We start from the raw sequence: 6,115 nt of genomic DNA, 5'->3' as shown, positions 1-6,115 counted from the left end.
CAGCTTGTTACTTTTAAGTGAAATATGAGGACAAAAGTTGATTGAATACAAATCTAATTTTTGTGTGTGAAAGCAAATCTAGACCTGAAGTCGTTCGTAGTTCTACATTTTTGGTAGTTGTCTTTTCAGATAGGTACTGATATACACCTTAAACTGAGGGTGACAGGACTTCCTGTCCCAGTAATGATGTAACAAGGAAATGCTAGACCTATTATGAATATGGAATATTTTGCACTATATTGCAAAAATAAAATAAAAATATATTAATAAACATATTTCATATTAGTGTATTGAAAAAAAAATCCAATACCCAAAAGTGGCAATGAGTTGTATGTTTGCCCATATATTGTGGAGTGTGAATTATCTTTATGACTTTTTATTATGATGAGTCATTTCGTTAAGATGAGTATCAGCTGAAACCGCTCCCTTCAGACGGAGGAAGGGGATTGGCCCGTGTTTTACATCACTGTGTAAGAATGCCTGCTAAGTGAATGTAATGAAAGAATGTGGTGTGATGTAATGGTCTGTCTGTGAGGGCTCCTCCTTGTGTGAGGAGCTGGTTTTTTAGGCCTTGGCTGTAATGCGTCTGACCCGAGAAGGACCCTCTTCTCTCCGCTGGCGGCCCACGCTCCTCCACCCCCCCCCCCCCCCAGCACGTGGCTTGTCTGATACCGGCGATTTCCGGGAGGCCTTTTGTCCCCGAGGCCCATCCCCGGTCTCCCGCGGGACGGAAGAACGTGGAGTAATTACTCATCGTCCGAGCACCCCCCCCGGCCCGCCCACGCGGCAGAACCGCCGGCTGTGGCCGCCGCCGCCGCCGCCGCTTCGCGGGTTTCCTCCCCCCGCTGTGACGCCCCAGGCGCCCGTTTGGTTGCCGTGACGCTGAAGCTGTTAGTCTCTGACTCAGAGCGCTGCCCCTTACAGCTCGGGAGCCCGCCACTGCAGCTGCGCTCGTCCTGTCACACTCCGACAGCGAGATTCTGAGTGTGTGTGTGTGTGTGTGTGTGTGTGTTGTGTGTTTGCGACTCTCTGTTTCTGTGCATCTGTCTGTGTGTGTGCGTGTGTGTGTGTGTTTGCGTCTCTCTGTTTCTGTGCGTCTGTCTGTCTGTGTGTGTGTGTCTGTGTGTTTGTTTATGTGTATCAGTGTTTCTGTATGTGCATGTGCACAGATGCGGGTGCGTGAATGCCTGCATGTACACGTGTGTGTGTGTGTGTGTATCTGTGTGTGTCTGTGTTTATCTGTCTGTGTGCTTGTGTATGTGTATCAGTGTTTCTGTATGTGCATGTGCATGTGCACGCAGGCGGGTGCGTACATGCCTGCATGTGTTTCTGTGCGCGTGTGTGTGTGTGTGTGTCTGTTTTTCTGTCTGTGTGTTTGTGCCTGCATGTGCGTGTGTGTGTGTGTGTGTGTGTGTGTTTGTCTGTCCTTTAGCGCTTGTAGTGTTGATGGTATTTTTACGTGTTTTCACGTTTACAGAAGATGCTACGGGCCTCCTCCCTCTCTCAGAGCCTGAGCTCTCAGAGCCTGTTCTCCTGAGCCTCAGAGCTGCGGTTCTGTGCTCAGGCTCGCCGCTCGCGTTGAGGGATACTGGACGCGAAGGCTCGGCTCAGCTCAGCCAGCCGATGTCCTATTTTTACAAGAAATGACATAAACTATTCAGCTCTGCTGTTCCCACAGCAACAAACGGTCCTCTCGGGGGAGGAAACCCGGAGCGCGGCTGTGCTTCGCTTCTCTCCTGGGATTCTGGGATTCCGCGTCCCCCTGGTCCCGGGGAGCCGCAGGGCTCGCTGGTTCACACGGGGGCTCAGCGCTTCATCGATCGGTCGATCGCGCGGTTCAGCCGGCTCCCCCACCCCCGCTTTATAACCAGGAAGGAGAACAGTGAACGTTCTCCTTCCTGGGGCGACATAGCTCAGGAAGTAAGAGCGATTGTCTGGCAGTCGGAGGGTTGCCGGTTCAAACCCCACTCTGGGCGTGTCGTAGTGTCCCTGAGCAAGACACCTAACCCCCAACTGCTCTGGCGAATGAGAGGCATCAATTGTAAAGCGCTTTGGATAAAAGCGCTATATAAATGCAGTCCATTTACCATTTGAACGTATGTCTCTTTTTGAATGACAAACTGGGGAATCAAAGTGGACCGCGAATGCAAGGGACTATGTACCAACAATTGGCGTACAATATATATACAAAAAAATATATAGACAAAAATCTCCAATGATTGTTCTGTGCTTCTAACGGAGAAGTGTTACTGCGACTGCTTCTGTTTAAAAAAAAAAAAAAAAAGAAACACACACAATCCAGTGTTAACATTGGCTCTGGTGTTCACTGTTCACCTGCGCACTTATGCCGACCCCAGCCCATTGTATCACAGCCCGCTGGCACAGGTATGCCCCCGATCTGAGTCTCCTGCACCCTTCCCTCTTTATCGTTCACAGCAGAGCGGTCCTGAGTGACGCAGTCCGATTGGCTGGCGGGAATGATGACGCACACGTGCGGCGCGTAAACCCCGCCCCCCCTCCCGTCGCGTGGTCACGGGCGGGGCGGGGGCTGCAGGTTCCCATTGTGTCGTCTGTTTGCGCTCCCCTGGAGCTGAGCACCGTTGAGTGCCATTCAGAGCAGGTTTTTCCAGCTTTGTGGAGAGGGAGAGGGAGAGGGGGAAGGAGGGAGGAAGAGAGGGAGTACGAAGAGAGGGAGGCACTGCTGTAAGGGGGAAACAGAACCCAGGAGTCGGGTTTTGGAGGGGGGGGGGTACAGTTGAGGACCAAGAGGTGCGGGTAGTGTGTGGCTCTGATCAGATGTCTTGTACCAACATATTTATGGGAAAAAAGACACATGAATTTGAGGTAGTACACCGGCCAGTTAAAGGTCAGACAAGTTCTTGACAGACACAGTGTGCTTTCATAGTGCCCAGTCACCTGTTTATTCATTTTTTTTTTGGCTCGTATTTTATTTTGTAACATTAAGGCCTATCTGAAGACCTTTCTGTGCAACACAACGTGCGCCCAGATTGTCCCTGCTTGCTAACATAGGCCATACAAATGGGTCCATTCACCGGGGAGAATTTTGAGGCGGTGCCCTGTGCTGTTCAGAGTCAAAAAAACAGTGCAGAATCGCCTGTCTGGAGGACTGAAGCTTGCCCATCGTGCATAAATATGGGTGCGCCTTCTGCGAGCGAGATAAACCGTGGAGGAAAATTTCCCCTGGGCTTTTCGCAAACCTGGCTGTTTCCAGCACAGCCCTGAGGCCGCTAGGCTGGGTCGGCGCTTTCCGCGATGTTTCCACTCGGTTGTTTCCTTCAGTGCGCTCAATGTCCTCGCTGATGTTTTTTTTCCAGCAGTTTAATTAACTGAAAGCCGTTTTCGCAAGTACGCGTTAATGCCGCTTAGTGCCTTTTTTTTTTTTTTTGTTCCCGTAGAAACATCAGTTCTGTCGTAAACGGCTGCGTTTCGGTCAGTCAGCTCAACGCGGGCGAGTGGGCTTCGGTGGATTTGTGATTTGTCTCGTTCTCTTGCGTGGAGCGGGTTAGCGGGAGCCAAAATGGCCGCTTTAGCCCGTGTGCGACGCTCTTGTTTCTGACAATGGGGCTTCTCTTCCATATGAATCGGCAGACGTTTTTACGCTCGCCACCCACCCCCACACGAGGGGCGCTGCGGCTGGGCATGTGCGCCTCTCCGGTACCTCCCTCACCAGTCAAACATTGCTTATCGGGAAACTATTCGGCTGGTCCAGCCGGGTAGTTTCCCTGGGGTTTGTCATGCTCAGCAGGGACGGGGGCCCTATATGTGCTAACCAGTCGCACACAGTCTCGACTCGGCAGATGGAGCCACAATGTGTGCTCAGAAACTATGACTGACTGGCAATTCAAGATAAGTACCTCTCTCTCAAGGCTACGACTGCTGTGCCCCAGCCGGGAGTCGAACCCGTAACCACCTTTCGGATACGACCTGTATGACTGACATGTGTTCAGAGTTGCCTGATGTGGGATCAGGATCTGGTATGGCTGGTACAGAGTGCTGGAGCTGGGAGTCATTTCTGAGCAGCTCACGGGTCTCTCTGGTGTAGCACAGCTCTGAGCCGCCAGTGTGTGAACACGTGGGTGTCCACTACAGAGGATGACATCACCTCCCTGGAGCTCGGGTGGGGGAGGGGGGCGGGGATCGCAATTACTCATTTGCTCTAATTATCAGTCATGGTTGTCTGGAGGGTTAAATTAGTTCACGTTGTAGGTCGTTGACCCGGGTCTGCTGTAACGCCAGCCTCCTGAGCAAATCCCAGGATGCTTTGCGTTTCCCGCGCGGAGACGGAGACGGAGACTTGATTGCGGCGGATGGTCCCAAGAGGCTCGCGCTCCGTCTGCCGCCGCTTCCTCCCCGGAGGTGATGCGCTTCCTGATTTCCTGCGTCTTTCCTTCCTTCGCTTCGCTGCACGGGGGGCTGCTTGTTATTCAGGGACACGGCGGGACTGGTGAGACTCGAACTCAAACTGCCTGAACGCGGAGGCAGAGAGTCATTAGTGTCGCAACATTCCAACAGAGCGGAAGACTGGAGCGATACTGGCCTGTGTGCTACTGTAAATATTTTCCTATTCGATTTGTGTACACACGGGCATATTCAAGGAGGGGCATGTGACTTCCCTCCGAGATATGGTCGCGGAGTGAAAAGCTTTACTTTTGATGTTTGATGAGATAAACAGGTGCGACAGGTCCCCCCCCCCCCCCAATAGTCCGCCTCGAGGAGTGTGTGGCCCTTACCAGGAATGAGCAGAGTTTCATATATAATACAGGTTTAATCGTCTCATTATGGTTAATGCCTCTGTGTCTCTTCCAAAGGCGCCCCCATATCGCCTCCATCTTGATTGTAGCTTATAGATATCTCTGGGAGGTGTTTTTGTAAAGAAATATATTTTAGTGTACTTTTTTCCCAGGACAAAGTTATTTATCGTTGTCTAGGCCCCCTGCTGTGACATTTATTCTATATGATTCTGTATGTGAGAGATGAACAGTGTTAAGGCATTCATGACTGCTTGAGTGATTTTGACATAATATTCTTGCCCTTATTTTAAGTTTTTTTTTCCCCACACTATGTTTAACTACCGGAACTGCCTTTCCGCTGTAATATAACTTGATGTATTTTGCCGGAAGGGATTCAGGCGCTCTATTTCCCTGTCTCCTCTCCAGTATGAACAGCACAGAAATATTAAAGGTTAAGTCATTCTGGGGGTTTGGATCCACGTCGGGGGGACATTAACCAAATTCAGCGACTCTTGAAGCAGTTTATGTAGTTTATGAGGTCAGGAAAGATTTGGTTTGACGGAACGTTTTTCTAAGCTAACGTTTTTTAAACATTTTCTGGTGCAGGGACCCCCACCCAGGTTCAAAGGCATCCAAAGGGGTTTTATATTTTGCCAAATAAATGTATGGTCATGGCATATTAAGCTTGACCCGGGACCCCCTGCAGTACCTTCATGGGTCCACACGGACCCCCTGTTGAAAACAGACCCCCTGTTTTTTTATTTCTTTTTGGCTGGACCGCAACAGCGGGGCTAGCCCTACAAACGTGAATGTCTGTGACTGACTGAGTGACTGAGTGATGAAGTTACACCATTGGCTGGCCATATCACGTGTGTTAAGTCCAGCCATATACTAGGTTTCCTAGTCTTGCTTTATTAGTCCAGCCTTGAGTCAGAAGGCCCAGAGTCAGAGGCCTCACAAAAAGACCCAAAATACGAGGAAATAGTTTTTTTTTTTTTTTTTTTTTTTAATTGACGTGTTGGAGTGCGATGTGGCCAACCGTGCTACCATAGCACTTCCCATCTTATCTGTGGAGAGAAACTTCCTGAACGTGTCAGTGAAGTGGTTTACCGCCATGCAGGATTCTGTTTTTTTTTTTCTTCCTGGAAAATGGTGCCTAAATCAAATGGGAACCGCTAGAAACGTCACCCATATTTACCTCCAATCCGGACTTCAATGCAGGCTGCCGATCCGGAGATAAGATACCGTGGTTTTCACGCGTATTTACCATACTGCCACTGTGCTTGATAACGGTGTCCGTGTCGAGAGACAGAAATCAGGCTGACACAACAAATGCGTCGCAGATTCTTTGAGATGTTTTATTG

At 50.1% G+C, this 6,115-nt stretch overlaps 1 protein-coding gene across 1 annotated transcript in view; it reads left to right on the top strand.

The window, feature by feature from the left end:
• Nucleotides 1-6,115, top strand: part of arrdc1b (arrestin domain containing 1b) — a 48,072-nt gene that overhangs the window by 28,639 nt on the left and 13,318 nt on the right. The window lies entirely within an intron of this gene.

The sequence above is a fragment of the Anguilla rostrata genome, chromosome 14 (assembly GCF_018555375.3).
Source record: "Anguilla rostrata isolate EN2019 chromosome 14, ASM1855537v3, whole genome shotgun sequence".
In the NCBI taxonomy this organism is placed as follows: Eukaryota; Metazoa; Chordata; class Actinopteri; order Anguilliformes; family Anguillidae; genus Anguilla; species Anguilla rostrata.
The sequence above is the reverse complement of the archived record's forward strand: the minus strand, read 5'-3'. Positions and strand labels throughout refer to the sequence as shown.